The sequence below is a fragment of the Myotis myotis genome, unplaced genomic scaffold, assembly GCF_014108235.1.
Source record: "Myotis myotis isolate mMyoMyo1 unplaced genomic scaffold, mMyoMyo1.p scaffold_m19_p_1, whole genome shotgun sequence".
NCBI classification, from domain to species: domain Eukaryota; kingdom Metazoa; phylum Chordata; class Mammalia; order Chiroptera; family Vespertilionidae; genus Myotis; species Myotis myotis.
The window spans coordinates 164173394-164198777 of record NW_023416313.1 but is presented as its reverse complement, the minus strand read 5'-3'; the positions used below and the strand labels follow the sequence as shown (position 1 = coordinate 164198777).

Here is a 25384-nt window from a genome sequence, read left to right as displayed (position 1 = left end):
TTTTCCACATTCCCCTAGGGCCAACACATTTTAACTTCTATCATGTACTATTATGCCTTTTCTAGGACTTAATGTAAATGAATCATATAGTATGAATCACTTTGTTCCTATTTATGTAGCTTCTTTCATTTCACATGATTTTGTGGTTCATCCATGTTATTGAGTACATGAGTAATTTGTTCCTTTTCCTGAATATACCACAATTTGTTTGTCTATATTTCTGTTTATGAAAATTTGGGTTGTTTCTGGCTTTTGGCTATTATAAATAAGGCTGCTATGAACATTCATGTACAAATCTTTCTGTGAACATATGTTTTCATTTCTCTTGGGGAAGTACCTAGGGATGGAATTGCCAGGCCATAGAGTAAATGCATTTTTACCTTTATAAGAAACTTCATATCCTTTCTGATTGGTGTTTCTGGTTTCCTGGGATATATTCCTAGAAGTGGGATCACAGGGTCAAATGGGAGTTCCATTTTCAGTTTTTTGAGGAAACTCCATACTGTCTTCCATAGTGGCTGCACCAGTCTGCATTCCCACCAGCAGTGCACGAGTGTTCCTTTTTCTTCACATCCTCTCCAGCACTTGTCGTTTGTTGATTTGTTGATGATAGCCATTCTGACAGGTGTGAGATGGTACCTCATTGTTGTTTTGATTTGCATCTCTCGGATGATTAGTGACTTTGAGCATGTTTTCATATGTCTCTTGGCTTTCTGAATGTCCTCTTTTGAAAGGTGTCTATCCATATATTCATAGCAGCACAATTCACCATAGCTAAGATCTGAAAACAGCCTAAGTGCCCATCAGTAGATGAATGGATTAGAAAACTGTGGTACATCTACACGATGGAATACTATGCTGCTGTAAAAAAGAAGGAACTCTTACCATTTGCAACGGCATGGATGGAACTGGAGAGCATTATGCTAAGTGAAATAAGCCAGTCAATGAAGGAAAAATACCACATGATCTCACTCATTCATGAATAATAAAGACCATTATAAACTTATGAACAATAATAGATAAAGAGGCAGAGCTGCCTCAAACTGATTGTCAAACTGCAGCGGGAAGGCCAGGGAGGGATGGGGGGCAGGGGGGCAGGGGGGTAAGAGATCAACCGAAGGACTTGTATGCATGCATATAAGCATAACCAATGGACATAAGACACTGGGGGGTAAAGGAGGCCAGGGGATTGTCAAGGGCGGGGGAAAAAAAAAGGACACATATGTAATACCCTTTGTAATACTTTAAACAATAAAACAATAAAAAATAAAATAAAGTTTTCTGTCGGACTACCAGTGCACATGTATACATTAAAAAATAAATGTATTTTTCATCATCAAAAAATGGCATTTAAATATATAAAATAAATATCAAAAATATATATATAAAAAAAGAAACTTCAAAACAATCTGTCTGCTTTCCTATTTCTTGGTTATTTTGTCAGTAATGTCTTTGTAATTTTAAAATTTAAGTTTATAAGCAATTTACCTTATAAAAAATGTACATGAATGGGCATGTTTTATATATGTTAAAAACTGGTAAAGAGAATTAGAAGTCTACTGTAGTAGCAGAATAATGCCCCCCTATACAACATCCTATACGGATGTTAACCTAGGAACCAGGAACCTAGGCATATGATATGTCAATGGCAAAAAGGAATTCAGGTTACAGATAGAAGTAAGGTTGCTAATTAACTGACCTGGAATGGGAAGCCAGATTATCCAGTTGGGCCCAATGTAGTCACAAGAGTTGTTATAACTGAAGAAGCAGACAAAAGAGGGAGAATGAAAGGGATGGCTCCCAATCTTGCTGATTTTGAAGATGGAGGATTGTGGCTCTAAGCCAAGGATGATAGGTGACTCCTAGACCTCTGGAGGGTGACTTCTAACTAAAGAAGTAAGGAAAGTAATTATTCCCTAGAGCTGCCCTAGAGTTTCTAGTAGCTACACAGTCCTACCCACATTGTAATATTATCTTGAGACCAATAGAACTGTAATATAATACATTTGTATTATTTTAACCCATTAAGTCAGTGGTAATTTCTAACAGCAGCAATAAGAAATTAATACACCTGTGATAAAAACCAAAATCATTTTGGAGCTTCAAATTGACATGAGGACAGAAAATCATGGTTATTTTGTACTATTCTTTCTGGTAGATTGATCTACATACCATTTTATTGACTTCTGATAGCTACTTATGATACAAATTTTACTGTACCTGAAAGATGTTCTATACGTCTCTTGGTAGAGAAAAATGCAATTTTGTCCCTCCTGTTGAAAATTAGTTTGTTGAATTTAGAATTCTAACTTGAGAATCATTTTAACATATTGAATATATTACTCCATTTATTTTCTGGATTCTAATGTTGCTGTGGAGATATCAGTTATCAACAGTTTTCTCCTAGAGGTAACTGATATTTTCACATTTGATGCTTATAGGATTTTCCTACTTGTGTTTGATGTTCTTCAGTTACTCTATTATGTGTCTAGTGGAGATATTCTTTTATTTTGTTTTTCATACATGGGATTTTATGGGGTTCTTGAATATAAGTATTGGTGTTTCTGCTGCATCCAGGAAACATCTCAGCCATCCAGACTGAATATTGCCTGTCTTCTTTCCTCCCTTCCTTCTTTCCTTCCTTCCTTCCTTCCTTCCTTCTTTCTCTTGCTTTCTTCTTTCTCTCTCTCTTTCCCTCCCTCTTTTCTATATTTCTTTTTCTTTTCTTTTCTTTTCTCTCTCTCATTCTCCTTCCTTCTTCCCTCCTCCCTCTCTCCTTCCTTCCTTCCTTCCTTCCTTCCTTCCTTCCTTCCTTCCTTCCTTCCTTCCTTCCTTCCTTCCTTAACATTCCTTCCCTTTATTCTTTCAGATTAGGGTTCTGATTGCACATGTAATAAAACTCCTCAGACTATCTTCTGTATATCTTAACTTCTTTTTACATTCTTGCTTTCTTCTTTTTCTCATATTCTACTTTTGAAGTATTTCCCCAGGACTCAACCTTGACAGGACTTTTACAGCCTCTCAATGTTACAGGAAAATCAATTATTCTAGGGCTTCATTTTTCTTAAGCCTCAAAAAATACTTTTCTCTCAAGACTCTCATTTCAGTTTGGGGTTTTAAGGGCCTCATTTGAAACTCATAAGATGAACATTTACTTCTTTTGGCACTCGTGCTTGTAATCATAATTGTTCTTGAGACAACACGTACTTATGACAAAATAGGGGAATGTTATACACAAAAGTACTGGAATAGAAGGCAAAGGAAAAAAATCAGGGTTTTATACAAGTGTCTCTCTTTCATCCATTTCACTCATTTATGAGATATATGTGTATTGAGTCTTTCTTTCTTTCCTGGTACTAGAGATTAATGTAAACCAAATATAAGTCCTTATTTAATGGAGCTGATAATCTTTGGGGAAAATGAGAGACTAAATATTGAAGCAGTATCTATTGACTTTTTTTCCCTATTTCAAATGGAACTCTGGTTAGTGAATGAGCTGATTGATCCTTGCCCTTCTGTTTAATGGGGGGGAGGGTGTTTTTGGTGCCCCCCTGCCTCACCTCTGCCTTTGCATTATATTTTTTTTAAATATAGGTCCTAGAATTGGACTACCTGAGTGCCAATGTCAGCTCTGACAATTAACAACTGTGTGACTATGAGCATGTTATGTTATATATCTAAGGATCCGATTCTTCATCCTATCTAATAAAAGAGAAACATGGTAATTGGCGTACAACCACTACGCTTCCCATTGGCTAATCAGGGCAATATGCAAATTAACTGCCAGCCAAGATGGCAGCCGGCAGCCAGGCAGCTTGAAACTAACATGAGGCTTGCTTGCTTCAGTGACGGAGGACTCCAACGTTCCCCGCCTGCCACTGAAGGCCTCTGAGCTGGCAGTTTGAAACGTAATTACAAAAATAGAAGCTAACCCGGCTTTCATCCTGCCGGGATCTCAGACCTGGAGTTGATACAGAGTTTCGATTGTAGAACCTAAACAAACCAGATACCTGCTTTCAGGAGTGGAGGCCTAAGAGCTGGAGCCTCAGAGCTAAAGCTGGCTCAGAATAAAAAAAAAAAAAAGAAAAAAAGGAGCAGTTGGGAGCTTCAGTCCCAGCCTGAAAACAGCCCTCAGCCCCTCACCCAGACTGGCCAGGCACCCCAGTGGGGACCCCCACCCTGAAGGGTGTATGACCAGCTGCAAACAGCCATCATCCCCTCATCCAGGCTGGCCAGGCACCCCAGTGGGGAACCCCACCCTGATCCGGGACACCCTTCAGGGCAAACCAGCCAGCCCCCACCCGTGCACCAGGCCTCTATTCTATATAGTACAAGGGTAATATGCCTCACAGCAACGGGACCAGCGGAGCCTCGAGGTCTCCCGGCACCAGGATCAGCATGACAGGGGGCAGCGCCCAAACCCCCTGATTCCCCAGTGGCTCTGTGTGTGACAGGGGGCGGGGCCACAACCTCCCTATCCACCCTGCTCTGTGTGTGACGGGGGAAGGCGCCCCAAACCCCTGATCGGCCCTGCATTGTGCCTGATAGGGGGGAGCTCCCCAACCCCCTGATCGCCCTGCAGCTCTGTGTGTGACAGGGTGCGGCGCCCCAACCCCCTCACCCCACGGGCCCTGCTCTGTGTGTGATGGGGTAGAGCCATAACCTCCCCATCGACCCTGCCCTGAGTGTGACAGTGGCGGCGCCCCAACTCCCTTATTGGCCCTGCTCTGTGGGTGATAGAGGGCAGCGCCCCAACCCCCTGATGGGCGCTGCTCTGTGCGTGACAGGGGGGAGCTCCCCAACCCCCTGATCAGCCCTGGTCTGTGGGAGACAGGGGGGAGCTCCCCAACCCCCTGATTGGCCCTGCTCTGCCCGTGACAGGGGGTGGCACCGCAACCTCCCCATCGACCCTGCCTTGAGTGTGACAGGGGGCGGTGCCCCAACCCCCCAATTGGCCCTACCCTGAGCGTGACTGAGGGTGGCATCGCAACCTCCCAATCCGCCCTGCTCTGTGCATGACAGAGGGCGGCACCCCAATTCCCCAATCGGCCCTGCTCTGAGCCCGACCAGGGGCTGCACCTAGGGATTAGGCCTGCCCTCTGCCACCCGGGAGCAGGCCTAAGCCAGCAGGTCGTTATCTCCCGAGGGGTCCCAGACTGCGAGAGGGCACAGGCCGGGCTGAGGGACCCTCCCCGCCCCCCCCCGAGTGCACAAATTTTTGTGCACCGGGCCTCTAGCTTATATAATAAGGAAATAATGATACATTCTCCTAGGACGATTAAGAGGACAAAATGAGTTAACACACATAAAAGTACTCAAAAAATATAAGCATGTGTTGCCTTTGTCCAAGTAATCAAGGCCCTATCTCTCCTGTAGTTCAAACTCACTTTAAGAAATTTTTTGTCCTTAAAGAAGTTCCTCTGTGTCTTGCTATGCAAGCATCACTTTCAAGAAGCTGCTGGATTAGTTCTGAATAGCAAGGGATGGGAGTTTGCTTTTACAGCCATTGCTGCAGGGAGGAGCCCTCAATCATTGCAAACTATGCAGCTTTCCAGAATTTCTTTAACTTACTTCCAGTATCATTCCTATTGGAAAAAAAAGTTATACATTGGCTACCCACATATTCCATATTTTGGTCCCCAATACATAATACAGGCATACAATATATGGTAACTATTGCATTTAAAAACTGGTAATGTGTAACAACACTATATAGTATTCATGTCATAACTTTTTCCAACCCTTCCTTCCACTCCCTTGAACATCATTTTTTCTTACCTGTATTATTTTTCATTAGTTTGACATTTGGGGAAAAAGAATGTTTACTCCAAGATATCCCTTTTGGTTCAGAATATTATGAATTGACATCAATCATCCAAAGAACCATTCTGAGATTAGGAGCGATATTAGCTAAATAATAGAAAAATACAGAAATAATCGTCCACTGAAGTTTCTCCTGAGATTGGGAAAGTTGAAATTTCAAAGAAATAGGCATAGAATATAGAGCATCACCTCTGATATGTGTGTGTGCATAGTTTTATTCATGATGTACTAACCATTATGATTTTCTTGTAAAGAAGGCAACATGTCTTTAACATTACACTTCCCTTGGTTTAGGCCCCTGATATCATGTCCTAGTATGGGCAATCTATTAGGATTAAGGTACTAACAAACTTCAATAAAGAATAGAATAGAAGTGAGCCCCAGCCAGGGCTAAGTCGATTGGACTGTTGACCCATACACCAAAAGGGCTGTGGGTTTGATTTCTGATCGGGGAACATACATAATTGTGGGTTTGATCCCCAGTTGGGGTGAATATGGGAGGTAACCAATCAATGTTTCTCTCACACATCAATGTCTCTCTCTCTCTCTCTCTCTCTCTCTCTCTCTCTCTCTCTCTCTCTCTCTCTCTTATCCTTCTAATATCAATAAAACATATCCTCTGGTGAGAATTAAAGAAAAAAACAAAGAGTCGGTTTGGCTCAGTGGATGGAGCATCAGCCTGTGTACTGAAGGGTCCCAGGTTGGATTTCAGTCAAGGGCACATGCTGGGGTTGCAGGCTTAATCCCCAGTAGGGGGCATGCAGGAGGCAGCCGATCAATGATTCTCTCTCATCATTGATGTTTCTATTTCTTTCTCCCACTCCCTTCCTTTCTGAAATCAATAAAAGTATATTTATATATATACTACAAGCCCAGTGACAAAATTTGTGCACTGGTAGGGTCCCTAGAGGCTGCCGGCTGTGGTGGTTACTCTTTCCCTTTCCCTGGCCACCTGCCCTCCACCACTGCCACTGGTCACCACCTGCGGGGCCCAATCACGCTGCCACCCCCTCCCCCACTGCTGCTGCCCTACTCCCAGATGCTGAGGGAGCAGGTTGGCAGCCCGGCCACCACTGCTGCTGCTGGTTGCTGCCTGCAGGGGCTGACTGCCCCGCAGATTTCCCCACCACTGCCTGGCTCCCAAGTGCTGAGGGAGTGGAGCAGGGCAGCGGCCCCGCTCCCACTGGTGCAGCTGGTCACCCTGCGATTGGATTGGCAGGGCATCGGGTCCCCACCCAGCTCCCTCAGGGTGTGGGAACCTGGCAGAGGTGTGGCCATCGGATTGGCGGGATGATCGACTCCTGCCCGGCCACCAGTGGTTCACACCTGCCTTGGCCTGGTGCTGCCCACTCACCTGCTCCACCATCCTGCTGTGATCCCATTCTCATTGGGGCCCATCAGGGCCTGCAGTGCCTCCACTGCCACCTGCTGCCAGTGCCATGTCGCCAACACCTGCCATGTTCTGCGCCACCCCCTGGTGGCCAGTGCATGTAATAGCTAGCGGTCGAACTCCCAGCAGAACTCCTAGTGGAGGGGACAATTTGCTTATTAGACTTTTATTATATAGGATATGTATTTTTTTTTAAAGTAAGAAAAACAAAGAATAGAAGCGAGACAAAAATAAATGACAAAATCTGAAGAGGTGTTCTACATTTGTATTTTAAGCATGCTCTATGTAAACCAAAGGGAAAAAATAAACATATATTATCAGCAGAAATTGCCTTAGAGCAATTAAGGTTAAGTGTTGTTATAATTGTTTTTAATAAAGGAGAAGGGAGAAACAACAGCTAAAAGATTAGCTATAATTTTAAGATAACATAACATACAGAAGGGAGAACATAAATGCTGCATCTGCGGCCCAGTAAATGGAGTGGTTTCTAAGTAATGTGTACACTTAGAAAAATTATTCTGGATAATTGGAAGCCACTGCTTATCCAGTAATTTTGCCCAGTTATTACTGGCCAATTAGCACTGAGTCTGCCTTTCATGCCAAGTCCTAGGACTCACCCCCTTCTTAAATATGTTTTTGAAGGTTTTCCATTTATTTATCTGGTTATTTCTTAATTAAGTTATACTGTTTATATTCATTTACAAGACCAGGGTAAGTTCTTTAGTCAGGCACACTGATCTGAAGGAAAATATATATATTTTTTTGTCTAGGACCCAATTTCAGCTTCAAATTGAAGTATGTATACTTATAGGTGCTCAAATCCTAATACATGAAGGCTGCTACCTTCTGCCACAGTAAATCTGATCAAACTGTTCTCTGTGACACTTAACAGAATCCATTCATTCCTTCTTTTGATGCTTTTTGACAGGGCTGATGTCTCAGGTTAGGTTCCCTGGAAGCAGAGACTAAGAAAGACTGAAATGCAGCAAGTTTACTGGGGAACACTCTTGAGATCAATACCTCTATGGGAGTACTAGCAGCAGGAATGGGCAGAAGGAGAAGTTGAACTGCAATGTAGATGTGACCGAGGCCTCAGCAATTCCTATTCAGTGCTCTGAAACTGGGTTAGCCCTGCAGATTTCTCCCAGGGAAAGTCAACTCAGCCAGGCATTTGATACCCTGTACTGACCCTTAGTGAGAAAGCTTGATCTTGGATAAGGTGTCTCTCTTCTGCTAGGTGCAAGCAATGTGTCTTAGCTGAGAGCTATGGGCCACCACCACTCCCAGCAACTGGGATATGAAATCCTCAGCTGGAGGCAAAAGTTGATGCCCTACACAGCTTAGTACCATTGCCCCGAAAGTCTTCAGTTTCCTACCTTCAGATATTTTCTGCTCTAAAAGGTTTGACCTTCTTTCTAATTTTCTTCCCTATGTCCCAGCCCAGCCGTGGGCAAACTACAGCCCGTGGGCTGGATCTGGCCCATTTGAAATGAATAAAACTAAAAAAAAAAAAAGACCATACCCTTTTATGTAATGATGTTTACTTTGAATTTATATTAGTTCACACAAACACTCCATCCATGCTTTTGTTCCGGCCCTCCAGTCCAGTTTAAGAACCCATTGTGGCCCTTGAGTCAAAAAGCTTGCCCACCCCTGTCCCAGCCTAAAGGACTTCCAGTCTTCTCTACGAGGTCTCCACATTTCACTGTGGTTCTACTCCATGGGACATTGCCTTTTAAAATATTTAAGCCCAGGATGTTATAATGGGTCATTGACACTTATTTTCTCACAGAGTTAGGGGTTTCATTAACTTAAGAAAATGTGATAATTCTGTAGGAGGGTTAGGAGAACGTATAGCTTTTCTTTTTTTGTTTATAGTTTGGCTTCACAAAGAATGTTTTTCTCTTTAGTAGTCCCTCCTCTCTCCAAGTCTGAAAATTGGAAAAAAAACACGATATATTCACATTTGCAGCTAGATCCTTTGGGATTGAGTAATAAGGGAGGAAAATATGGGTTATGATAACACAGAACTAATCTTTTCTTTTTTATATGATCAAATACTTTATTTTATTATGTGATTTTTCCTCCTGCCTCCTTTAATTCTTTATATAATGACCTATAGATTTTCTGTAGATAAGATTAGACAATCATGTGTTTAACTGGTAGGAAACTATCATCTATTGACTTTTAATTAGGTATTTCCAAACACATTAAGTCATATAATTTCATATTTATAACATCTTTGCAATAGAAAGGCCATTATATCTGATTTTCAAGGTAAGGAAACTAAATCACAGTGGGATAAACTGGATCTCCAAAGCACATGGAGTTCAAATGTGAGTTCTTACAACCTGATAGCTCTTTTGTGCTGCGAGGACTGACTTTTTTCCTTCCCACTTTTAACAAACACAACTTTATTTATTGATTTTTTTTTTTTTAGAGAGAGAGAAAGGGAGAGGGAGAGGAAGATAGAAACATCAATCAGAGAAAAGTATCAATTGGCTGCCTCTTGCATGTCCCCTACTGAGGATCAAACCTGAAATCCAGACTTGTGCCCTGACCAGGAATTGTACCAGCGAGCTCTTGGTGCATGGAGAGATACTCAACCAACTGAGCCACACCAGCTGGGGAACATACTTAATTTTTAAAAGCAGTTTTAGAGTAAAAGGTAGGAGAATTCCTGCCTATACACATGTATAACCTCCCATACTATCAACATCCTCTTCAGAGCAGTACATTTGTTATAATTGATGAATCTAGATTGACACACCATACTCATTAAAGTCTATAGTTTACATTGCGATTCGTTCTTGGTGTTGTGCATGCTATGAGTTTGGACAAATCATATATATATATCCCTAATAAGCAAATATACCGAATGGGAGAACAACCGAACAACTGGTCGCTATGATGTGCGCTGACCACCAGGGAGCACCCACGGAACATGGCGGGCATTGGCTGCAGTGGGCAGTGGAATGGTGGAGCAGGTGAATGGAGGTGCAAGACCAAGATGGGGCAGGGGTTGCTGTCATCAGGGTGAGCCTCTGGTGGTTACTGAAAACTCTCTGCTCCCACGTGCCACGGTCCCACCCCACATTCACACCTGCTGCAGGTGCTGGAGCCACCACTCGCACCCGGGGCCAGCGCCTAGCAGCACTGGTCCAATCGCTCTGCAGGTGTGAGCGGGGCCAGTGCAGTCAGTGTCCCGTCAGTGCATGGGCGCAGTGGCGCAGGAGCGGGGCTGCAGGCAGTGAGGGGACTGGTGGCCAAAGCAGGAGGGGCCGGGCGGGGGCATGGAGGATGGGCCAAGACCCACCCCAGTGCCCACCACAGCCTCGCAGCCCACAGTTCCTTTCAAGGTGCCCCTAAAATTCTCCGTGCTCCACCTATTTATTCCTCTCTCCTTCCTGACCCCTGACAAACACTTATCTTTCTACTGTCTTTATAGTATTGCCTTTTCCAGAATGCCACATGGTTGGAGTCATACTGTATGCTAGATTTTATAGGGTTTTTTTTCACTTGGTAATTTGTGTTTAGGTGTATCCTTGTCTTTACATGGCTTGATAGTTCATTTATCGTAGTGCTGAATAATATCCCATTGTCTGGATGTACCACAGTTTATTTATCCAATTATCTATTGTAGGGCACCATGTTTTGGAAATTATGAATAAAACTGCAGTAAACATCCATGTACAGGCTTTTGTCAACATGAATGCTCAGCTCTTTCGTATGAATACCAAAGGAATTATGATTGCTGGATTGTATGGTAAACGTATGTTTGGTTTTATAAGAAACCGCCAAAGAAGCTGTATCAATTTGCATCCCCACCAGCAATGACTCAGAGTTCCTGTGGCTCTACATCCTTGTCAGCATTTAGCGTTGTCAGTTCTTGCTTTGGGCCATGCTTGAAGATTGCTTTTTTTGTTCTAAAACTTAAACTGGTTGTGAAAATGTACAGCAGATATCCAATCAAGACACTGATTCTTCAGGTGGTCCTATTTGCTTAAATCAATAGCCTTATAGGCTGATGGTAGAAAACTACAAATCTAACCATCCATATTGGAAGCATTTCTTTGAGAGGACTCAATGAATGAATAATGCATACTTTTACTTAAAAATTATATCTCCTTAGGTTTTCAGATAATTTTTCAAGAAATATTAGTTGCACATGAGAGTTATTGGAGGAAATGCCTGCAAAGAATAAAGAAGGAAGGAGCATGAAAAGGGTAGGAGAGCCTTTAGAACAGTGGTTCTCAACCTTCTTAATGCTGCTACCCTTTAATACAGTTCCTCATGTTGTGGTGACCCCCAACCATAAAATTACTTTCGTTGCTACTTCATAACTGTAATTTTGCTACTGTTATGAATCATAATGTAAATATCTGATATGCAGGATGTATTTTCATTGTTACAAATTGAACATAATTAAAGCATAGTGATTAATCACAAAAACAATATGTAATTATATATTCAATATGTGTTTTCCGATGGTCTTAGGTGACCCCTGTGAAAGGGTCATTCGACCCCCAAAAGGGTCGCGACCCACAGGATGAGAGCCGCTGCTTTAGAGTATGATCAGGTCTGACATCTGTGAAAGGAGAAAAAAAAAGTGAAAGGATTGAATAGAAGGAGCTTCATATGTCAATGCTTTTCTGAAAAAATCCTCAACCAGGTCAATGGGAGATCCTGGATCCAGGGCTGTCTGTTAAAGGAGACCAGCATGAGGCAGAAATAACCCAACCCTGGCGCCTCTGCTGTGCTCAGTGTCTGACAGGGAGCAGCCAAAGGTGTCCGCAGTGCAAATTCTATCACTGAACCCGAGCTGTGGCAGAGAGGTGGCTGCCACTATGCCCTCTGGCAGGCACTTGAAAGGGAGATCTAGGTGGTGCACCCAGGCCTGTCAAGCTCTTCATTCCCTTTCCTTTTCCACTGGATTTCTTACCTCTCCATTTTTTTTTTAATTTTAATTGCCTATTCCTAGGTAGTCATTTACATTCATATAGAATGTACTCATAAAACAAACACAAAAGTTTTAAAATAAAATGTTTAAGGGAGACTTACTGTAGTGAGGGGTTATGACCTCAAATAATTTAGATTAGTTGATCCTATATAATAAAGAGCTAATATGCTAATTAGACCAAACAGCCAAACAACTTTCTGGACATCCTTCCGGATGACTTTCAGACAAAGCTGGGGCTGCAAAGGCCAGCTGAGGCTGGGAGGGGCTGTGAGCGCTGAGCCCCTTGCATGAATTTTGTGCATCAAGCCTCTAGTAAGTGTATAAAATCCTTCTTCCTTTAGACAGAATACCCAAACCTACATTTCCAGCCTTCTGTACATGTTCTTTAATTTTGTCTATTTCCTTTACAACTGGTCACAGTCTGCTACCTTATGTGAATTTATTGTGGTGGAGGCTAAAGACTGACCATTTGACTACAGCTCTGGTGATTTTTATCTTTGTTTCAATTTTTCTTTGTTTTTTTTTTTTGTTTTGTTTTAGGACTACCTTATCTTTATTATGAGCACTTTAACTTTTTGATTTCCAATTAATTCTCATAAAACATATGGGTGAAAAGCAATAAAATATTCAAATAATTGCAAAAAAAAAAAAATCTGCTTTACCCAAAAAGCAGTGTTATATCCAGGTGTAGCTGCTGGCTGGCAGTCAGCACCAGCATAAGATTCCTGAAATGCTCTTCAATGATTGATGAACAAAGAAAAAGTCTACATTTAGAACATGGAATGGCATTCAGGAATATTTTTCGGCATCATTTATAACTTGTCTTTCGTCTCGCTCCCTTACAGCAGAGGCTGAGGCATGATCCTTATGGAAATGACTCATGTAGAGGGTGCTCTTACCAGGAGCCTCTAGAGAGGTGAGGAAATTAGGATAGGACAGGGGAGAAGCTGAGAAAGATATGACTTCAGGTGAGATCATCTAGCTGGAGCCTGATTCCTCAGGGACTTCTGAAAGATAATGTGAGCACTGTAGAGTTTGCCTGCCTGTGGCAGCAAGGTATGTGGTGGAGCTTTTGTTACCTCCACCTCCCACCTCCTCACATCCTCAGGCAGGAGTTCCAGGGCGTCTCTGGGCGAAACAGATCCAATCACTCAAGGCCAATCTTCCAGAGGAAGTTGCAGGTGTTAACTGTTAGCAGCAAAACCCACAATAACAGTAATTGGATGGAGTGTGTGTGGGGGGGTGGGGGGTCCAGGGGTGGGGGGGAGGTTACACCCAGAGTGACTGCTCACCAGTGTTCCCCTTCTGAGAATCACTGCCAGAAAGCTTTCCTGTGTTGAGGTCGACTGCTGTTTGATTTCAGAGACAGGGAAATAGTACCAAGCCAAACATTTCTGCCCATTATTTCAGGTATCTCTTCATTTAACTCCTAGGCATGAAATTCCTTGTGCCTTCAATCACAAATATTTCAGTTATTTCTTTTGGCCAGCTCTCCAGAAGTTACTGTGGATTTTCAGTCATTTCCAATCATTCTCTCTCTCTCTCTCTCTCTCTCTCTCTCACACACACACACACACACACACGCACACACACAAACACATCTGGGGCAAGTGAACATTATTACATGCACCTTATTTCAACAAAATTGTTTCAGTGAATTTAGTTACAATGCTAGGTTCTGAATAAATTACAGAGGAAGGGAAAAAAGTTTAAAGTTATTAAATGGAGATTAAGTATGCTTTTTGTATTTCCATTTTGTTTCCTGGAAGAAGCATGTATATTTACAACATTCACATGTATACTTCCCTCAACTGACCAAGTGATAGGCCTCTAGCCAGGCAGTTACTCAGCCTGGACCTAAGGACAGAGAAAGAAACTGGATAGAACTGGTGTTGTCCTCTGACTGGATTTTCCATTTCCCATGACAAGAACAAAAAATGGTGGAATCATGGCTTTGGTGCTAGGTTAAAAGTGAATGTTTTAGATAGCATAGTGTCACCGAGTCACCAATTATATCTTTTTGTTTTCTTCCTTTTAGCATTCGAAATTTAAAAGGGTTATGTGGAAATGTTATTAAATGCTTTTTAGCCAGAAAACTTCATTTTTTTCCCAAATGTTATATTCAGGCATAGCTCTCCCCATAACCTCTTCATGTGGGAAAAGGAGACTAGGTTTAGGACCTGGTCAGTGATAAAATAAATTGATCTACTCCCTACCCCCTGAGGGAATTCCTGCAGGGCTATCTTGCTCTGGGCTGCCTAAGTGTCTCATTTGTAGCTAAAAACAAGAAGTGTCATTTTTTCCCTATTCAAGATGTCACCAGCCCAATTTTCTTTTGTTAAGGGGCACAGTTATTAGTCTCTGAAGATGCTAGCACTTGAGGCTATGTCTGAGGTGATTAAAATGCCTCAGTACTTTAAGGATTGGTGCCCTTCCATCACTTCTCATCTCCAGCTGCTTCCCTGTCTGACTCCCCTTCTGTCTCTCATTATGATTCATCATTTTCCATTTTAGGATCTATGTAAGTCATGTGAATCAAGGAAAATTGAGAACCCTAGGAAAATGCATTTCTACAGACATGCACCAGTGGTAAAGAAATGGAAACAATGACCCAATCCTATTTGTCTCCAATTTTATAAATATGCTTATTTTTGCCCTTCAAATTTCTTTTGTTCTCATTAATGATTGGGCACTGTCTCTCTCTCACCATCTCTCTGTCTCTCACATACATACATACATGCTCAAACACATGCATACGCATACCATCTATTGGCCTAGATGAGCTACAAAGTCCTCATGCCAGCTGTGGTTTGGGTTTTAATGTCCTTACAATAGCACTGCAAAGCTACTTTGGCATGTGGTAATTCGCTGGATTTCTATAATGTATAATTTCTTGGCTAACCCCAATAGACACCATCATTATTGCAGACGACTGAACCAAAGAGCTGTACTCCATAGTTTCACTCAAGGAGATGGTGGTCTCATGCATCCCAGCACTTCTAAGAAGCTCCAAATCAGAAACATCTACAAATGGGATCCACAAAGATATATTCCAAGTAATGTGTCTGATTTTCAGTATTTCCTTTACTCTAAAATCAGTGATGAGTGAGACAGAGGATAGAGATAAGAAAGAATTGTGAGTATGATAGGATTTTGAAGTCCTTTTCTTTTGGTGGGTTTTAATTATTGAAGACCACCTCACTGGGGTAGTCTCCACCACAGGTAAGAAACATGTGGTCAGTCTTCAAGGAAAAAAGAACATGATTTCATTTGGTTTAACTCTGCAACATGTGATGAGAAGGCAGTGAGTGACCTACATACTAGAAACTGAAGAGCCTGGTGTATGTAAAAAAATAAAAGAAACCTCAAGAAACAGTAGTTAGAGAGGTGTGGTCATATAAAGTTATAGACAGGTGAGCTGTGGGCCTGGAATAGGACAACTGTTCAATCAGGATGTGGCAGGGAATCGAGTCTAGCCAAGCCTGTGTCACCAACACATGCAGTCCTATATCGGGGTCTTTGAGACAACTCTGGAGAGGAAGTAACTTTCAGAAGCTGCTCTTCTTCCTGTCCCTCTACAGGCCACTTTTGTCAGGTATGTGGACTTGTATTTATGTTCTCTTGGAGCCACATAAGGGGACTGAAGTCTGCCTTCGATGAAATGCTACTTTTTAAAAAAATATTTTTTATTGATTTTTTACAGAGAGGAATGGAGAGAGATAGAGAGTTAGAAACATTGATGAGAGAGGAACATCTATCAGCTGCCTCCTGCGCACCTCCTACTGGGGATGTGCCTGAGACCAAGTACATGCCCTTCACCAGAATGGAACCTGGGACCTGTCAGTCCAAAGGCCGATGCTCTATCTGCTGAGCCAAACCTGTTAGGGCTGAAATGCTACTTTTAATTGTCTTAAAAGGAAAGAATAATAATGTAAAACCAATTGTTATAGGAACAGAAAGAAAAACTAGTTTGGAAATATTTCACAGTGACCAAGATTATTATGTGTTTTGGGTGTGTGTGTGTGTGTGTATTTGTTTTTTGTTTTGTTTTTTAATTTAAAAACAGTTCCGTAGTCAGATCTTGTAAAAGACAGATGAATGAAGATGTTAGCTTTACTAAACTGACAGAGACACTAAATAAATAAATATAGGATGTTTCAAAAATGTATGCACACTTTGAATAATTTTAAAGGCAGTGTTTATTAAAATACATTTCATTCTCAAATTTGAGCTATCAGCTGGTAACGTGTGTATACATTTTGGGGGACACCCTGTATATAAAAATAAGAATACAAAACAAAGTACTGCACATATTCTACATGGGCTTTCTCCCTTACTTATTGCAAATGAGAAAGCAAATGTTACTTTAAGTGGCTGCTAGCATGAGCCACACTGGGGTAGCTAAGTTAGAGAAGAATGTTTAGTCTGTATGGACTCCAAAGTGGAGTCATCAAATAAGAAATCCTTCCCACACTTGCTTCCCAGGTGTGCTGGGCTATAAAAAGGAATAAACAGCAACCATTCTTGGTCTACAAACCATTCATCCATTGTTCATACCTCAACTTCCCACATGCTTTCATAACTGGCAGCCAAGGTCACAGAAACAGAAGTGGGCAGGGAATTGGGTGGGCACAGTTAAGCTTTGAAAACAGAGATAATGGGTGGAAATGTCAGAAAATGATACTTCTGTCTCTGCTACCTGGGAGGTATAGACCTGAAGGAGAAACTGGAGCCGAACATTCTGCTTTTATGCGAGTAATCCCTGTACTCTTTGGAATTGTCTCCACTTCATAAACAGAACATAAAATCTGCTTTACTTTTTCACTGAGTACTGCGGTGATTCAGAAATCAAATATTAAAATATGAAAATCACATGGTTTTCTAATGCATTTACCTCATGCAGAGGATTAAAATAATCAGAAATAATCAGTGCTGATACATTTCTTCAATCTAGCCTTCTGACTCAGCTGCCCCATTTCCCTTTCTCCCCTTCCAAATCAAAATCACACGTGCACATGTACAAATCCATTTTTACCTTGAATAACATAAACAATAATCATTACCCACCATTATTATAGAAGATTAGTGGTACCATTAAAGGACATAATCTGCACTGTACTTTTATTCATCAAGCAGCATTTATGTGAAGAAAATTTAGATGGGTAATTTCACATCCTGGAAATTATAAAGAATGAGTTTACTGAAACAGCTGCAGAGCAGGTAGCAGCCTGTTTTTGTGATTACCAGCACATACATAATCCTGGGTGGGGAGGCTGTGGAACTAACCTCTAAGGAACTGTCCTTTGGAAGCCCTGATATTTCCCACTTCTCTAGGCACCGGTATTGCTGTGCATGGTCTGATACCCATCTGCCTTCCCTCTTAAAGCCACACATGGGGGCTCATACCTGCTATATCAAAAAGTGTGTAGAAATTCCTAGATGAATTACAGGATGCCTTGGTTAAAAAGTTCTTCTCATTGCTTTTAGATGGTATCAGAATCCTTGTTTTGTCCTTTTATTAGCAAACTAGTGGCCTGGTGCATGAAATTTGTGCATGGAGGGGGGGTTCCCTCAGCCCAGCCTGCACCCTCTCCAATTGGGGACCCCTTGGGGGATGTCCGGCTGCTAGTTTAAACCGGCAGTAGGCCATTTCTTGGCAATCTGGGACCACTAGCTCCTAACAGCTCACCTGCCTGCCTGCCTGATCACCCCTAACTGCCTCTGCCTGCCTGCCTGATTGCCCCTAACTTCCCTCTCCTGCCAGCCTGATCTCCCTCCCAACTGCCCTCCTCTGCCAGCCAATTTGGTTCTGATTGGTCAGTTTCTATGCTAGTCAGCATCTAAAGCTCCGCCTCCTAGGCAGCCATTGGTTCCTCACACTTCATCCAGATTTGGTTCTGATTGGTCAGTTTCTATGCCAGTCAGTGTCCAAAGCTCTGCCTCCTAGGCAGCCATTGGTTCCTCAGACTTCACCCAGATTTGGTTCTGATTGGTTGGTTCCTAAGCCAGTCAGCATCTCTGGGCCTATCAACAGGGCCTGGTCAGAAAGGTGGGACTTATCAGCAGCCCCAGTGGAGGTCTGGAGAGAAATGGAGGCATGCCTACTGGCCAAACTGGGAGAGAAAGAGAGAGGCAAGTGCTGATCAAAAGCTGCCACAGAGGCAATGGATCAGTCCCTGCTTCTCTCTTCAAGCCTCTCTCTCGCCCTGATTCAAAGCCCCCTCAGCAGTCAGTGCTGGGGCACCACTCCTGCACCGGAAGCAGTCAGCCCTGGTTTGCCATGAAAACCCAGCTGACTACAGGACTGACTTCTGGTTGGTGGAGCCTCCATTGTTACTGGTCCTTACACCCAGGGTTTTTATATATTAGGATTACTGATTCTATACTATTTATCTTTTGAATCACTAATTTTCTACTTACTGCCTACAAGTAGCATCCTGCAGGATAGTAGTGAAAAAGAAAAGAATAAAGAGAAGAGATATTGTGAAAGTATTAATAGGAAGTATTGGCAAGATGGGGAAAGTCATGAAAAGAGTCAAAAGATACTAAAACTTTGAAACTGGCAAAGTAAGATAGTAATTACATTGAATCAAGTAAAAATTCAGAAGTGAGATTAAGGAACAATGCATGGGTGGTATAATCATATCTGCATTTTGAAAAAAAAATTCTAGCTAAAGTGTAATAAAAACATAATATTGGCGAAAGAGTGGGAACCATTTCTGTAGTCTACAAATGAGGTTATAAAAATTAAGATTAGATCCACAGCAATGCATATGAATAGGGAGAAGTAGACTGCAGAGATTTTATACATATAAAATCAGTATCGGGTGCCATGCCACTGGCAAGGGGCAAGTAGAGTTTTAGGAAGTAGGGCATCAGCTGTCCAATATTTTAAAAATTGAGGAGAGAAAACTATTGGATTTAGCAATTAAGAAGTTACTAATGACTTTGATAATAACAATTTTAATGGATTGGTGGTAGGAGAAGCCAGCTTACAAGGGTTTAAAGAAAAATAAGCTAAAAGTAATTAGTATAGACACCTCTTAATTATATTCACTTATTCAATGAAATCTTATTAAATTATTGTTATGAATCAGACATCATGCTAGAAGCAATAGATGCAACATGGATGCTGCTCTGTAGTTTATCAGCCAAAAAAAAAAAAGTAGCCAATGTTTATTGGGCTCTTACTATATGATAGTTAAAATTATTTCAGACTATAATAACCTTATGAGGTAAATAAAGATTTTAGCTTCTAATGTTTTTTTTTTCCAGTGGATGAAATGCAAAAGAGTAACCTCCTCCAGTTCTCTCAGCTAGTATGTTCAAGACTGAATATGAATTGAAGCAGTCTGACACCTGAATCCATCATTTAAATGCTTTTTTGGACCCAGAAAAGAGACAGGCTAACAGAATTATGGACAGAGAGCTAGAGTGGTGACAGGAAGCAGGACCTGTGCTGGCTGGTGGGGAAATCAGGAGTTGTCAGAAGACAGGTGGACTACACAAGTAGAAGCAGGAGAGACTAGCAGAGTGGACGTTTTTGGTTTGCTATTTTATGAAGAAGAGATGTGCAGCTGGGCCAAGCTAAGTGGTACAGAGCACAGGTTCTGGCATGAAACAGATCTGACTTCAAATTCCAATAGAGCAACAAATTAGCAGTGTAACTGCATCCACGTTACTTAAACTCCTGGAGTTTCAGGTTTTTATTCTGTAAAGTGAATTAGAAATGGTATTTCACAGCACTAATGTGAAGGTTCCTAGTTTTGAGGGACATTGAAATGAGAAAACATACATAAATTGCTTGGTCCAAAACTTGTACTCACTAAACCTTAATTCTCTCTCTTTATTTATTAGCCTCCATTCCCCCAACCCTAATCATATTTTTAAGGCAAAAATAAGTATGAGATGACATAAGCAAAACGGATTGGTCAATAGAGAAAAGTCAGAAGTTGATGAGAGTAAGAGAGAAGAAGGCATAAGCTTTGTGAAGGGGAAGGACAGTTTTTCCTCTGACATTGTAGTCCTCAGTGAAGGCACAGAGAACACTGAAGAAGTAGACTCCTGAGAAGTTTCCTATCCTTCTCTCTTTTTTACTTCTTCCTATGTCCCATCCAGAGAGACAGATGTACTCCATGTACCAGAAAACTGTGCTTGTTAATTTGGCTTTCTGATTCCAGACCCGACTAATTCTTTTGAAGGAGAATTCTTACAAAACAGAAGGGTCCCTGTTTACAGAGGAATCAAAATATTAAAGAAATATATTTGTGTTTGAGCTCAGTATTTATATTCTGTGAATTTGTGGATATATAGGAAATTAAAGGATTACAGCTGTGTAAAATATCTGAATTCTCAGACAAAGCTTAGCCTTCTTCAGTTGCTTACCAGTATTTTTCACTTTGCAGGGAAATTCTGGCTTTAGGTAAAACCAAGCAGGACATTCTTATGAAGCCATCATCAGAAATAATGGGGGCCGAGAAAGGAGGAAAACACAGAGCTAGTTGCCCTACGACCATCGTCATATTCTGCTCCATGTGGCTGTTTTACTCCCAGTTCTGCACATGCAATAAGGGGATAACTTACACCTGGGTCTAGAAAGAAATCTCTGCCCTATTGGAACATAGGCCCTCTTTGCCTTGGTGAGCTCCGAGGTGTTGAGGAATGAGACTTGACCAGCCTTATTTATTTATTTATTTATTTATTTATTTATTTATTTATTTATTTATTTATTATATCTTTTTAATTGATTTCAGAGAGAAAGGGAGAGGAAGAGAGAGATTGAAACATCACTGATGAGAGAGAATCGTTGATGGGATGCCTCCTGCAAGCCCCATACAGGGGATCAAACCTGCAACCAGGTCCTGTGTCCTCACCTGGAATCTAACAGTGACCTTCTGGTTCATAGGTTGATACTCAACCATTGAGCCACACTGACTGGGATGAGGGTCTTTTATTTTTAACAAAGATTTGTTTAACAAAGATTTTTCATGTCCTCAGTTTATAAAGCTGTCCTGCTTGGTTTTATCAAATTCTCTCTTTTTTTTTGAAACCTACACTTATGCTCAATTACCTAATTTAAATAAAATTTCCTTTCCTTACCAGTTTTGGTCTAAAACATATCTTCATTCTGGAGTAAAAGAGGTCCTTGGGCTACCCTTCTAAACTGCCTTGAAAAAGTTTAACCTATCAATACAGACCCCACACGATGGTACTAACTCAAGGTCACAGGCCTGGTTGAAAATTCCAACCGGAGGACTGCCCAAGTGAAGGAGCTACTTCGCCTTCCATCCTTCCAGCAGGCCTCCTGGCTTCCTCCTTTCACTGCTCTCTTCTTGGCTCCATCCCTCGCAGAAACCATAGTTTTCACCCTCCTCCTAGCACAAAGCCCTTCAGGTAACTCCTGTCGTGAAAATAAAATTTGTCCTTGACAAAAAGTCTTTTTGAGAATTAGGAAAAATGAAAACCTATCTCAACACTGAATATCAATTTCAGACTTCAAAATATATTCCAAGCCTGTGAAAGAGATAAACATGAGACTATTGTTTTAAAGGAGAAAATAAAATTGTTATCTGATCTCTGAAAGAAATGGATTTCTCAGCTCCAAAGCAAAAAACAAACAAAAAAACCAATCACATAGGAAAAGACTGACTGATGCAAAGTGTATTTAATATATACTTGGAATGCAAAACTTTACTAAGACAAAAACTAGTATAACAAATTAAAATATTTGCATCAAGTATAGCCGACAAAATGTTAATGGCTTTTGTGTGCAAGTGGTATTGAAATCCAAAGACAAATCAAAGAAAAATGTTTTCCATAGAGGCAATGATCCAAGTGTGTGGACAGAGCATTCACACTAAAGAAAATACAAATAGAAAACAAATATATCAGAAAAATATTTTTATCTTTTGCATTGTAGTAAAACAGAAATAATGTTGACAACATTTTAGTATGGCTTTTAACTTACAAACAACAGAGAGTTCTGTTAACTGATAAAACCTATTTGGAAAATAAGCAACATAAAGATATTCATATCCTTTGACCTAGTTATCTCTCTCCTGGGAATTTATCTTGCAGAAATATTTCAACAAAAGCAAAGTCCAAATGAATAAAAATGATTATTGGTGTTATCTGAAACAAAACAGAAACAAATAAAATGACCAAAAAAAAAGAAAAACACACACACACTACAAAATACCAAAATATTCAACAATCAAAGAATAATTTATTAATTATGGAATATCAGTAGGTGATAATTTTGAATTGCATACATACATTGAGGTAACATTGGTAAATATTATTATGTGTTTCAAGTGTACAATTCTATTATATGTCATCTGTGTATTGCATTGTGTGCTCACCACCCAAATTCTAGTCTCCCTTCATCTCCATATATTTAATCTCCTTTACGTCTTCATCCTTCCTCCACCTTCCTTCCCCTCTGTTAAACTGCATAACTGTTATCTGTGTCTATGTTTATATTTATTTTGTTTGTTTGTACCTTTCTGTTTTATATCCCACATATGACTGAAATTATATGGTTCTTGTCCTTTTGTCTGACTTATTTCACTTAGCATGATACTCTCAAGATTTATCCATGTTGTTGCAAATGGCAATATTTCATCCTTTCTGATGTCTGAGTAGTATTCCTTTGTATATATGTACCCCATCTTCTTTATGCAATTATCCATTGAAGGACTTTGATCGTTTCCATATATTGGCTACCATGAATAATGCTGCACTGAACATAGGGGTGCATATATCTTTATGAATAAATGTTTTCAAAAAATTTTAGATAGATACCCAGATTAGGGGTTGCTAGATTATGTAGTAGATCTAGTCTTTATTTTTTAGCAAACTCCATATTGTTTACCAGTTTACATACAACAGCAGTGTATGAGGATTTATTTTTCTCCACATCCTCTCCATCACTTATTATCTCTAATCTTCTTGATAATAGTCTTTCTAACAGGTGTGAAGTGGTATCTCATTGTGATTTTGATTTACATTTCCCTTATAGCTAGTGACATTGAGCATCTCTTCATATACCTGCTGGCCATTTGTAAGTCTTCTTGGGAAAAGCATCTGTTCAGGTTCTCTGCTCATTTTAAAATTTGATTATATGTATTTTTTGTTATTGAGTTATATGAATTATTTATATATTTTGGATCTTAGCTCCTTATCAGAGGCATTGCTTGCAAATATCTTCCCCCATTTGGCCTTGCTGAGACCAACGTTCTTGAGTTTAGTACCTATGTTTTCATCTATGTATTTTATTGTTTCAGACCTTATATTTAAGTCTTTTATTAATTTTAAGTTAATTTTTATGTAAGGCATCAAATAGAAGTCTAGTTTTATTCTTTTGCATATGGCTTTCTAGTTCTCCCAACACCATTTTTGGAGAGACATTCCTCTTTCCATTATATGTTTTTGGCTCCTTTGTTGAAAATTAAATGCCCATATCCATGTGGGTTTGTTTCTGGGCTTTCAATTCCGTTCTATTGGTCTGTGTGTCTGTTTTTCTGACAATATCATATTTTCTTTTTATTATTGTGGCTTTGTAGTATAATTTGAAGTATGGGTGTGTGATTCCTCTGGCTTTGTTCTCTTTTCTCAGGATTGTTTTGGCTATCCAGGGTCTTTTGTAGTTCTATACAAATTTGTGGATATTTTGTTCTATTTCTTTTCTTTTAATATATTTTTATTGATTTCAGAGAGGAAGGGAAAGGGAGAGAGAGATAGAAACACCAGTGATGAGAGAGAATCATTGATAGGCTGCCTCCTGCACACCCCACTGGGGACTGAGCCCGCAACCCGGGCATGTGCCCTTGACCGGAATCGAACCTGGGACCCTTTAGTCGGCATGTCGACACTCTATCCACTGAGCCAAACCAGCTAGGGCTTTGTTCTATTTCTTAGAAAAAATGTCATTAGGATTTTGACATTAAATGGGGGTTGCATTAAATCTATATATTGAGCATAAGATGATTACAAAGGCTTTGTAACTATATATAAATAAATTCTAATAGAAACATGTTGTTTCTCACTCTATACCATTATTAACTTTCTGAGGATGTAGACTTTATTCTGGGGAAATCAGGTTGCAGCTAAACAAGACCTGGATAGCAAGAGCTGAAAAGACCTGAATGTACTGTACAATTTGGGAAAGAGAGCTCAAAGTTTGCAGGGGAATCAGAAACTTCAGACAATTGCCAATGAGGAGAGCTGGATGGGGGTGGAGCTAACACAGAGACATGTAGTGTAGTGAATCAGATTGCCAAAAGGGATTTTAGAGAACATAATATGCAATTGTACTTTTAGGTTATTTGTTATTGGTTTATAGTGTAAGCTCTTCTCTGTCTCTCTATTTGTCAGAAATCTGTATATTGTTTCCTAATGATTTGTGTGGAGAATTGAGGAACTCCACAGCTAGATTAATGAGCAGGGGCTAAGACCAGAGGTCTGAAGCTATTTCAGACTTTAATACTGTCATGGCCTTGGCTAATTTTCTAAGCCTCTTTAAGTTTCAGGTTCCTCATCTTTAAAATGGGGATAGTAACCTGTCTATTCAAAGGATTTATCTGAGAATACCCTATATAATAAAGAGATAATATGCAAATAGGCATCACACCCTCATGTGTTATGACCAATCAGCAGGAGGCTGCATGTGTGGAAGGTGGGCAGGGCTGTGAGCAGGGTGAGGCCAGGGGATATGATGCTGTGAAGGGCTGAGGCATGGCTGCAAAGGGCCCAGGCTCAGGCCGGCAGTGGCAGCAGCAGTGGGGTAATGAGGGCGGCACCTTCCCCTGATCCGCCAGATTGCCTCCTGCAGAGGGAGGCCAGACTGCAGCTTAGGCTGGGGGCTGAAGCAGACGCAGTTGGGGTGATCAGTCTGGCAGGGGAGCAAGTTAGGGTGATCAGGCAGGCAGGCAGGCAGGCGAGTGGTTAGGAGCCAGTGGTCCCAGATTGAGAGAGGGATACCAGATTGGAGAGGGTGCAGGCTGGGCTGAGGGACCCCTGCCCCAGTGCACGAATTTCAACACCGAGCCCTCGTGTGTGTGTGTGTGTGTGTGTGTGTGTGTGTGTGTGTGTATGACTTAGAATAAGTATCTGGTATATAGTAAGCCCTTCAGACATATTTGTTACCATCATCACAGTTCAGAACAGAGAGATCTTATGATAATTCAGGATCCAGATGACAGAAGTTTTAA

General features: G+C 40.9%; 2 long non-coding RNA genes across 11 annotated transcripts in view; both read right to left on the bottom strand.

Annotated features, from left to right (window-relative positions):
• Positions 1-25384, bottom strand: part of LOC118651371 — a 91791-nt gene that overhangs the window by 39264 nt on the left and 27143 nt on the right. The window lies entirely within an intron of this gene.
• On the bottom strand, positions 1713-7226 carry LOC118651387. The gene is made up of 4 exons (XR_004966228.1): positions 7178-7226; positions 5779-5910; positions 2221-2273; positions 1713-1758 (listed from the first exon to the last, which is right to left on the bottom strand). It is a non-coding gene; the product is annotated as an uncharacterized LOC118651387 (long non-coding RNA).